The sequence below is a fragment of the Saccoglossus kowalevskii genome, chromosome 12, assembly GCF_978046115.1.
Source record: "Saccoglossus kowalevskii chromosome 12, keSacKowa6.1, whole genome shotgun sequence".
Classification (NCBI taxonomy): domain Eukaryota; kingdom Metazoa; phylum Hemichordata; class Enteropneusta; family Harrimaniidae; genus Saccoglossus; species Saccoglossus kowalevskii.
The window spans coordinates 17,546,277-17,558,710 of NC_140652.1; the positions used below are offsets into that span (position 1 = coordinate 17,546,277).

At 36.6% G+C, this 12,434-nt stretch overlaps 1 protein-coding gene across 3 annotated transcripts in view; it reads left to right on the forward strand.

The window, feature by feature from the left end:
• LOC100376714 (synaptotagmin-6-like) overlaps positions 1-12,434 on the forward strand; it is an 83,288-nt gene that overhangs the window by 47,042 nt on the left and 23,812 nt on the right. Inside the window, exon 1 of one of the 3 annotated variants that reach the window (XM_085506460.1) lies at positions 11,255-11,332. The exons of the other annotated variants lie outside the window; for them this stretch is intronic. The gene's annotated coding sequence lies outside the window, so the exon portion shown is untranslated. Of the gene's footprint in view, positions 1-11,254; positions 11,333-12,434 lie in introns of those variants that run through there. 3 annotated transcript variants of the gene reach the window in all.

The following is a 12,434-nucleotide window of genomic DNA, read 5'->3' on the forward strand; positions in this document are numbered from 1 at the left end:
ATCAAAGAAGCTGACCGTATATCGTTGTTGTCTGAAGGATAAATATTCAATGGGAAAACCAAAAAATCCTTTCCCTGCATTCTATTTACATAAAAACATTATACCGGTAAAGTAATGACATTGAAGGTATAATTGTCTTCAAAACATACATAAGACCCGATGACCTTTTGGTTACACGTATTGCCCACGGTGATTTGATTTAATATGAAGTGTTCATAGAGTCGAACAATTTGCATTTGAACTTGATTACGTTAACTACATTAAGAGTGTCGATTAATATTGAATTATAACCCGAATTTAGGGACAAATTACGGAAATGTCCATTTAAGTCATACGACGTCACTGGTGGTCTTCTGTGAGGCGGTGGTATTTCAAAACTTAATTAATATGATGGGTTCAGAATGAAAATTTGACGCGATCTCGTTTCACAGCCCAATGAATAAATCGAAGACGCCGGCAGTGAGACAAATGAAATCGCTTCAAGTTAAGACGTGTATACGATATAATTAGATTGAATTACTCTTGACCTTTTTAATTTAAAAAAAAAGAAGCAAAACCTGATGTCGCAGTGGTGTCGTAAAATTTATAATCGTTAAACCCTAAGTCAGTGTCCACTGTGCGTTCTATTGGCGACAAGAACTGCGCACGTTCGACGCAATATAACCGACTAGTTGAAAAGAATGTGCCTAAAACGTACTTTCGCTGTAAATGTTCGGAAGATGCGGTTATGGTGTTCAGTTAGTAAATGTCTGAGTTGATACTGTATTTTACGTAGGCGTATTAAAAATAATGTTTTACGACTATCTGCCAAATGGCAGTCTTATTGTTTTAATACTGTTTTCTACATCAATTGCATTCGTACGTCAGTTATTACGTAATAGCTGATGTCAGTTTGTAAATAGAGAAAAAACAAACATCTTTTTTTTTTTTTTCAAGTTACCGTTGTCCCGTTATGAAATAGTTCTACAATCACTAACTTAATCTAGGCGTTCTACAGCGCAATGTTTTCGGTGTATTTAATTGTGTATATAGTCTTTCATTATCGAAACACCACTATATTATAAATGGACGTGCATTGAATATCAATATCTTATAATGAGGAATACTATATTTGGCGTATCCGGCGATGGTCACTAATTAAAAAAAAAAAACATTTGGAGGTTCCGATCTTTTAGTTTGACTCCATAATTAAGCTGAAATCGACACATCTAGAATCTAGTAGATTGGATTAATTCATTTGAACTGAACATAATCTTATCGGCATTGTTCTGAATGTACTTTCCTGTCGGTTTTAATCTTTATCCTGCTATTAGTGATACAATACGGGATACGGCGTTTAGTGAAGTCACGTTGTTACTACGTGTAAAGTAATCCCGCCGTTTCTCGACGCGTATTAACAAGTTATTCATTCACCCTTAAACTATATGCGTTAAAAAAGTCGAGTGTGGTTTTAGTTAGTAATTTAACAATACCATAATTTGAGAAAAAAACAAACATTATTTTATCACATTTTTTATGAGAGTATTTGCCCAGTGACGTCATCGTTAATAGTAATTTAATAGACTGTAACCACAAATAAATCAGTCTTCAATGTGTACGTGGGTGTAAGGAAAACACGCGCTACCACTTAAATTGTTTTCAACTGTCGATGTGAATTGCGGTAGTCGTGACTAGCCTGCCAACCCCTCTTTATCGGGCCATGCGACAAGACAAGACCGAGTGGATGGGGTTTCTGTCTCGATAGAACAACTAAAATGTGATCATAATCACCGTAGTAGTCAGTCGCGTTTTAGATATTATACGTCATGGGCAAAATCATGGTTCCAAATTTATTGGCTTCATTAGAAAATCTCTTAACATATGACCGCAGTGGGTGGGGTGGGGTGGGGGGTGGGGGGCTATACGTTAAAGAGCTATGGGAGTTGAATGTGTTGCTAGCATTTTCACGGTTCTTACAAGTTCTTACTTCTCAGTAAAATCTACCGCGATTTCAAAATTATCATAAACGTATTTGTAGCTGCGTCAAAATTGTATTATTCCCCACATTGCTGTGAACTGTGACATTTCAAAACACGCTTTCATATGGATGTCAAGGGTGTGCAACCGCTGGGTTCATTAACTGCCAAGAACCGATACAACAACTCGTCGTTGAGTGGCTCCACGATGAGTTATTGTACTCAAAGTGATTGTGAGTGTCAGTCATCATCGAACGAAGGCTATCATGACTATGTGAATGGGGTCGGTCATGGTCATTGCATTTCAGACATCAAAGTCCGTATTAGTGCACAAAACGTTCAGAAAAAAAAAAAACAGTGTTAACACAATAATAGTTTATTCCTCAAATGGATTAAACTATCAAGGCTCAAAGGACGAATAACGCACTGCACTGAATTAAATCCCCAAAATTCATATTGTGGCTTAGGGTTTTTAATTACTAGTTCAGTGGCAATATTACTGTAAAAGGGAGAAAGCTGTACCATTATATTATAAACATATTTATAAAAAAATGTAAATACCAACCATCAACCTCATTCAAATTCAGATATTTAATTAATTGGCTCGAGAGGTCCACATTTGCTATGCGAAATCCTTCAAGTGGCACACCAAGGGCGACCTATTCAAAATGAAGGGCTTGCTGATTGGATGACGTTGAACTAACTCATTAATATTAATCAGAACTCGCCGACGACGATTCCATATCGTTTCTGGCTTGGTTATTTTGAAGTACGCTAGTCATTTTGTGTTATAAAAAAAACAAAGTTATCGATCTGAAAACGTTCGTAAAAGCTCTTTTACAAAGTAATAACGTTCCATACATTACCAGCGATGTTCACCACTTGTTTTGAAGAGTTTTAAGGGGCGGTCTTAGAAAATGTAATATTCAGGGAGGAGATCAATGCATCCATGGCGAAATTGTGAATATATGTTGTATATTTTACTTCATAAAACGTATACCATGTTTCGAACTATCACTGAATATCCTACTTTCTGAATGACATTAAATTAATCTAATTTGATATCCAGTGTCGAGTAACTTCGTCGAACACGCGCTCCTGCAGTCATCGGAACTTACCAACTTAAGGGTGCCCTTAAAATGGATGAAAGTCTGCTAGTTTTGTCGATCGGATACTGGGTTTGGCCTCGCCAACTGAGGCTGTGGCACACTCATCCAGGGGTACAGGTCGGTCCTTTAGGGCGTGGTATTCAAACACGGGTGGGATTTGAATTCTGAGACTTCCAACATGGTGCCGAGTAACATTATAAATCACCAATGTTTGAGCGTACATCGACACAGAAAGAAGACGGAAAGGATGGGTTCAGTTATAAATATTACCAATTGTGGATCATCGACATTTTGAAGTCTTCCTCAAACGGTACGGCAATTGCAATACTAGTTTGCAGTTTTCACCTTGGGGTCATTTCAATCGCGTTTATAGTAATTCCAAGCGACGTGAATGGCTGTGGCGACAAAGAGCGCACGTAACGCACATCGATTTTAATGAGTGCCTGGCCTTGTAGATTTAACAGGTATATTTAGTGGGCGACTCAGAATTACTGATAAAACCTATCATAATTCGACTCGAATCGAGGACGCGGAAATCATTTCACCATTTGACGACAAAAAGACGTACTTCCAGGTTATTCCTTTTCGGAATATGCGTAAAGATTATAGTGAATATGATGCGAAAAGTCATTATTTCTGTTAATTATTTTGACTTATTTATCGGTTCGTGATAAATTAATGTATTCATGCCATATAGTTTCCTGATGTGTCTCCGATCACGAAGAATTCATTGTATTACTCTTAAATCGTCGGAATGCTAAATATCTTTTTTTTTTTTAGTATCATTGTCAAGGTTTGTTTATTGGATTCGCTTGAATTGTACGTACTGTGCGCGCGTGGTAACGTGGGCAACAAGGTTTAAGTGTCATATATTGGTTTCATTACATCAAAGACCAGATATATGCCGTAGTGAATACGTCATTATACCCCAGTCTTGTTTATTGCATTACCTTCTGCGCGGCATTGTTGAACTTAGCACACTGTGGAGTCAAAACATGGCGGCGTCTTAGATCGCCGACTCAAAGGAAAAACACACGCATAGAATTATGCTTCTGCTCTTTGCTACAACTACCACAAACTAAACGCAGAACAGTTAAAAGTAATACAAATTCTTAAAATTTCTCTGAACGGATCAAACAAATAAATATTATGAGGAATACCCGAACTTGCTTCAATTGAAACAACGACTCTATGATTCACCCAATTGCGTTAAGCAATTCAAAAATACGTAATTAAAAAAAAAATGTTTCGTATCCTGTCACTGTGAGCAACTTTATTTCATGAAATCTCTATATCAAAGATATGTTACCCGTCTTCATTGTCATACAAAGAAACTAAACTGCATAGGTGTTCTGTTCTGTTCCCGTATTTTCTGGTTCACCCTAATCCTTGCTACCGAGTGACAGGGGTGAAGAATTATATTTTTCTATCATGGGGATCTCATATCTAGTTCAAGACATACTTTTATAATGGACACTTTTCCCTGCAGCTACGCAATTAATTGCTCCTTGCCATGTCCTGTCTCCCGATGTCACATTATTTATTTAAAACTCAAATACAGCGTACGTACTATGAATATTCTTTAAATTTACATTTAAATTTGATTTCAGAACTGTTGGAACAGATACTAATGCTATTTTCCAGTGATAGTAGCTACCTTGGGATGTTATGTCGAACGTATTAACCACTAATCGTGCGATTATATTATGAACATGGCCTTTAATATGACGTCATTAAACTATGCTGCCATTATCAGCTTGTAGATTCGATGTGAGACAAGTTGCAGACAGGTGGCGTAGCGTTGCCGCCATGTAAGCGTTGAGACGGACATATTTACGGGTTTTTCAATTGGCAGCTGCGGTGATGTCGCTATCAGGGAAACTTTTTTCAAAACCCAGTTGTACACTAAGCGCTGTGCAAAACTCGATAAAGATTTAGTGCTTATGGGATAGAAGAAACACTTTTTCAATGAATGTTAATGGTCGTGGAAATCGACCAATGCATAAAACATGCAGTTTACGGGTAATGATCGAGCACAATGCGCTGGAACACTTCTTCAAGTTGTAAATTGGCTTTAGAGTAGACATTTACTTACAATGTGTTCGTACATATATGCAGGAAGAGGTTTCCGTGTGGTTACCATAGAGATTAAAGCTAAAAGCTTGTCTTACATTTGTTTACAACCAAAAGTACTTAAATTGATAACTCGACGCTCCGTAGCTGTGAATAAATTGTGGGCACCTCTATTGGATCCTTTCAGAAGTCCATGCCAAGGGTCATGCGTCTCTTACAAAAGATGGCCGTCTGGTGGTCATATTGTTTGTTTAAATTACCGGTTGCCGGTATCGCAAGCTCGTATACAGGTTAAGATTTGCTAAACGAGACACATGGTCACATATGGCACACAAATTGATTTTTTTTTACAATCTGACTAACCTGTGGCGATTTTAGCTCAGATTAAATACCCGATAAATGAAATTCCTAATTTAACTTGGCATGTTCAGTTACTTCCTACAGTTTATTGTCAAAATACACAACGAGTGGTAGATGTCTCTTGTGAATTTAACGTTTCGAATAACACTGATACGTCGTTTCAGGTTATTGACTTTGTAACTAGGACAATCGTGGGTTGACACAACGTTGGAGGTAGTAACGTTTTCCCCGCCAAAATGTTGATGAAACATTTTTCAACAATTGTTTAATTTTGAACCAAATGCGTCTCGTTTTCCATTAGCAATTTCTTTAAATCACGGTGCTGGTCGCGCCGCGTCCTGATCAATATTATAGAAACCGTAGCGACGTACACCACCATTTAAAGCAGGGGAGTCGTCACCCACGCATGCGTCAGGTGGCCATAGCGTGTCATTGTTTACAAACAATCGTCTACCCATGAGCCTTTGCGCTTTAGCATGTGTTGTCATCGTCGATTGGAACTCAATTCCCGCGCGTGCGCAGGTGACGACCTTCCCGCTTTAAATACGGAAACATGTACGTCTTTATTTTGTGCAAAGCGCCAGAACCAGGGGCGACAGTTAGCATTTTACAAACTTTAAAACAGCGAATTTGCAAGCACAATTTTAAGAGAACATTTAATAAAAATTCAATTAAATTACGCGTAGAGCACGTCGATTGATCAATGCATGGCAAGACTGTTGCTGAATACCATCCGGAACTTTATTGTATTGAATAATCAAATCCATGTGTTTTGTTTTCTGTTAATCCAAATATATTATGGCATTGTCTGTAACAACAAAAACCTTATGAAACGCGCATAGCAAATATATTACAAGGCTTGAAATTGAAAATAAAAGTCGGTGATGTAAATACTCACTGAAAAGATCCTGAATTATTTGTCTTATAAATATCGAATGATTTAATAAACATACGTCGTTTGTTGCAGCAGATTGAGTTCATCTGATCGCCGATGAAATAAAAGCGTGAAATAGCTGTGACAAAATTGTATAGAGGATAGTGAAAACGCTATACCTGTGATATACAATCTAAAATCCGATAACAAGAAGCACTACAGGCGAAAACTTTCTCAGGTTTGACTAAAGAAAAATCAATAGCTGGAAATGCGTATGCTATTCACGCGTCAGTATTGAATGTAATGCCAGTGTTGACTGACTTTGTAAGTAGGTAATCAGGCGCACTGGGGCGGGAGTTACGCGTTATCCAGTCGAACCACGGCAGGACGCCTGGGACGCGCGACGGTGTATGTCGATTTCGTGTATGTAATTTCACACTGCGTAGTCACAGCATTGATGGGCGCATGTGCATCGAGCTGTATGAGACAAATTGATCGCTTATTACCACACGAGAACGCAGTGTCTCGTAAATTACAGCGATGTTTATCAGAAGAGGTTGTGTCCCGCTACAATCTTTATTGCGATAATAATTTGCCGCTTCGTAGATCGCGTTCAATCTGCATTTTAGTTTTAAGTGACAGTTTGGTGATTTAGAGTCACACCGCCACAAGTATTCAACACCGTATATGGGAAGTGATTACTCGTGTTGTCTCCTGGAAACCTGTGATTATTTATACTTACTTTCCACGCGCACTTGTCCAACATTTGCGAGGATAAATCATCATGGAACTATTCTAAAAAGCCATTCTAGAATGAAGATTTAAGCACAAGTAGTTATTTTGAAAATCTGTTTTTTCCTTGAAAATAAACACATGAAACTCACGTAAAATATATATATTTGGTTTGATCTATGCTTGATGTTTAGCAAAAAAATAAAATAAAAAACACGCCGTCTGTGTTAGATTTACCTGAACAATTTTGTTTAGAACAGCGTCGCCTAAATACTGCTAATTCAGATAGACTACAAAACAGTTGGTACATATCTACATATAGTATATAACCGAAGTAGACACGGCGGATTTTGTTACATCATGGCAAGGTCGAATGCTGTAATCTACCAATCAAACGTTTAAACTATTCCCCTGTTTATCCCATGGAAGATGTTTATCGCAAATTTGAAATGCTAATTGACGTCGATTGTAAGTCGATTTACTCGATTAAAAAAAAAGTCGATTTACTCAATAATAGATGAACCCTATCAATAGTATAGTAAGCTCTATAAACAAACGGAATATATATTGGAGTGTATCCAGCTTGTTATGCATCGTATTGATTTGACAGACACATCTTATCTGTGTCTATTTCCTGAAAGACAACGTATGTAGATTATCTTATCAGTGGGTTACAGTTACATCATTAACACTTTTAATGAAATATTTTCCTCTGCCGAAATTCTGCACATTTTTACGTAGTTTTCTATACAACGTCATTGTTAATTTTGCGCCGAGGTTTCTCATTGTCTACAAGTGAAGAACATTTGTGTTTAAATGCTAGAACAGGTATGCTGGTTTATTTTGTGGTAGGTGACAATAATCGACTTTTACATTCACAGAAGTAAACACAATAAGAGGCCCTTAAAACAAGCTTTAATACCTTGAGTTTGCACAAGAGGACATTTACTGACAATTCAATCAAATTACACACTAAGCTCAATAAATCGTTCAGGGTTATGGTTAGACTCCCATTGTTGGATGACTTCCGGAATAAATTTGAAACACTGCTTATTGTTTGATGAAGTATTCGAAACTTGTCGAAACAAATTATTGAATTAACTATGCAAGTTATTCTTGTGTAAGGTGACAAAATTCGCATTTGATATTCAAGGAATCAACTGTCAGGTCACCGTGTCGCATATCGTGCCCAGATTCATTTGGTTGAAATTGACCAATTTCTTCACTTTATGATTTCTCCCTGGTGGTAACTGATCTGTGATTACTATATTAAGTATTATGACTGACACACCGACACATTCATAACAATGCAACCACAGCATTATTGAGCTCACGTCAAAAATCAAGCTCAGTAACCCCCCCCCCCCAAAAAAAAGTAGTGTCATGAGATGTATAACATGTTGAAAAGTACTATTTTGCATTGTATTGTTTTGTAACGTAACATGATGTAACGTAGTGTGATGTATTTCAATGTCATCGAATCAAGACCAACGTCTCATAGCAGTGAACGTCATTGCTGCTCCGTTACAATTTAATTTTCCTACTCTGATACTAAATTGAAAATGAAAAAAGTCAAAATTTGATATTTATATCGAAAATTACCTGATCAGACATAACTATGCTGTTTCATGGACACAAAACAAATAGTATATCAATTGATTGATCACTCTTCTTCTTCTGAAGATAAAGTACTACTCAACTGCCAAGGCACATAGGTGGCTGTATCAAATCAATTTAAATCTGGTAAAAGCTTTAATTGGTTAAAATGACGACTTTCTGCCCTATAAATACTTTTAATAATAATATCCCATGATAAAATTAGGTTTACATTTTGGAAATTGAATCAAGTATTCAATTACTGGAGTAGTGATGACTCAAACACACAAAAGTGAACTGCTTAGTAATTTAATTTTGATAAGGCACGAGATCGACGAGTTACTCCAGTCGTATATTCAGAACTCAATGTGGCATTTATACTACCTAAAACTTTTAATTTACGAATTTAGTGGAAATTAAATCGCCAAATTGGCAATAAAACGTTTAATGCTCTCCACGAAATTCCTTAAGGGTTTGATCACTTCTCATTTTTCAGAGTGATTAAGACATCTCTTTGGTGATTCCCAATGAATCTCCAATTCGTTATCTGTTTTAAAGTTTTAGTTTTGTAGTGTAGTGTAGTGCAGTGAATTGCAGTGAAGTGCACTAACTGTAGCTCAGTATCTTTCCATCAATATATAACAAGAGGTATATTTTCATAAGTGTTGATTATTGGTATTTGTGACAAATTATTTTTAATTATTTCATTCATTCATTAATAGGGGAAGTCGAGCCAAACAACATAATGCTCCCTAAAGAAAGAACTCCACAATTGTAGGAGAATGCAATTTATATTTTTTTTTTAACAGATGAATCTCAATTTCTGACAACAGTGGATATGATGTCATACTGTACCCATAATTCTTTGCTGAACAATCAAGAACAACATAAATTAATAAAAATATCTAGAGAATGAAAAGTGGTTTTGAAAAAGTAAAATGCATATTATTACATTGCCGAGCTCTTTCATCTGTGAGTATTATGTTGTTAGACTTGACATTTTTTTTTTAATCTAAACATATTTGTCTTATAGACGGGTGGAGCACAATCTGGTGCATACAATTCACAGGATAATTTGCTTGATGGAACACAGAGTGAAAAAGTTGAAAATAGAAGTGTATTATGTTATTATTGAGAACTACTAGTGTTTTATAACATCACGTCGCGTGTATAAAATGTAAATTCTACGTCGTCTCAAGTTGAGTGTTCAAGTCGTCCTTATGTGATTTGAGAAATTATGTGATATGTCACTTATGTGAATAATATAAATAACACATAATGATTGTTTTTGTTCAAACATGTTCCGATTTGTGAATTTCTTTCAACCCGTTAGAAACGCCTGAAGAAGGGATATTATAGTATTTTTGTCTTCTTTGCACTAAAGAAAACCATAACCTAATATTCACTATCAAAGTGTTATAACCATGCGCAGAAAATGGAAATTGCTTTGGGCAGAATAAATGCACCTAATGAACACAGATAAATAATGTACGTCTGAGTCAACGATCAATAAAATATAATTTACTATATCAACCTATGTATAATCACAGATTGTGAAATTACTGATAGCTGAGTGTAAGACAAGTCAGTCCTTCAATGCTCAGTCAAAAATTGCGGCAATCAACACATTTGAATGGAGAAATACGTTCCTGAAATGCACGTTATCTAGAGTATGGTACATTTCAGTTCATGTACAAAATATAACGGTCTTATACCATTTTATCAGATTGTGTAATTAATTAAATGGCGTCAGGAAACTCTTAGTAAGCTTGAAACAAGTTAATTCACTGTGTTGTGTTCTTAGCTAATTAGTTAATTTGTAAACATTATATTTATAGGGCATTGTACCACAAACATTGGGGCGGTTTCATCTAAATCACATTTGATATATGTGATATAATGTTGGATAGTCAACTTATGACCTGAAACATGAGTCATATTTATAGAGCATACCGAGTTTATAGTAACATCATTAGACTTAACCTTCAAGTTGGGGCACCGACATTTTAATTGTTACGAAAATTGCTACTTTCCAATATCATATTAAATTGTTCTGGACATTTGTTCAGGAAAGTTTGAAGTTACAAACACAAATGCAACAATTCAAGCAAACATGTGGTTAATGTATTCTAGACATACATATAAATTGTGATGTCGAACAATGTCGAAGCACAGTAATCGCGAGCGCGTGCATGTTAATTCCCTGTCCACCTTTAAGGAGATTTCATTCCAACGAATCAGTGCATGGCAGACACTCCTGGCGGTCATGTGACTATCACCAAACGAGTTTAATTTGTATTGCTTTTTAACCAGCTGTAGTGCGTGACAACAGGCTTCAGACACAGACGTTAAGGGTCCAATCTTGAATTGTGGATGAAGTAAAGCCGGATACAATAATTGGAATAGACATACGTCTGGATTAGAATCCTTTTTTTATTGAAGTGATTCGAGAAATTAACATTTGTTCACCAACAAGCAGGTGTTCGTAAGACGGAAACCACGATGACGACCTTCCCGTCGTAGGTGATTAGATACTAGTTTATGTAAGATCGTTTATTCTCCCGCTTTCCTGGGTGTCACGAAACATCGACATCGTCGGCAGTATCAAGTTACTTTCAGTATGCTGTAAGATTGTGAGTATCGCAATGTATACACATGCGCATTTGTAATCAAGCCACTGTGAATCAATGCTGTAATATTTCACGCGCCGTAGTCGTCGTGCGTGTCGCGCGCGTTTGAATTTCGTAAAACATGTATTTTATTTGCGGTGAATACGTCATTGTAGGTCGTACACCGAGCGTGATGAAGACTTGTGTATGTGAATTAATTCACAACCTAGGTAGGCGGCTGTCGTACATATATAAACATTGTATTTTGCGCGCGTCGTGTATGTTAACACTGTATGGGACCCATGTCGTACATTTCTCGGTGCAATGTCTGTAGCGCCTCCAGCATAACATAAACAAAACGTAATCAGCTTCAGTCCTTAAAATATCGAGTTAAAATTCCCCTGAAATGCAATACCGACATATCCAATTTGAAGCGTTGATGTTCTAATACTTGCTCGTTCAAATTCTTGTTTGAAAATCTGTCCTTGTTGTATTTTTTTGAATGATAATAGGTCGTCACGGTGACAACGTCCTTTATATCGATAAAGTGATAATCTCTATACAATTTATAATACATACATAATATCGCCATGACGAAATTGGGAAAATGAAAAACAAATTACACACACGAATCTGTATTGTGCATTATATAAATATGGTACTGAACTGTACGGTGGAAAATTTTGTTTTTTCTTTTTTTTAGTTTATTTATTTATGTGGTAACTAAAGACAATTTTGTCGTGGGAGTAGTGCGAAAATTGAGGGAATAAAGCATGAATAATTGAACAACTCATATTCTAGCGTTGCTATGCTGTGATCAATTAAATACTGAACACATTGCGTCGTGGCCGTGACAGTCACTGTGAATGTTATCATAGTTGCGATGCTTTGACGTCCCAACAATGTACCACCGAGGACATCTTGGCAATGTGACCGATCCGTGACTTTTATGTCAAGTGCAAAATCGCGATAACACGATTTTGTTGAGTCGAAGCATTTACGTGTATAGAACAAGACGTGAATTGATTTGTTGAAAGAATATGTCAATAGACAAGCCGCGATTACATTTGTTTGCCTGTTGGGTTAGGGCTATGCAGCCAATCAGTTACAACCTTGCCACATCGAC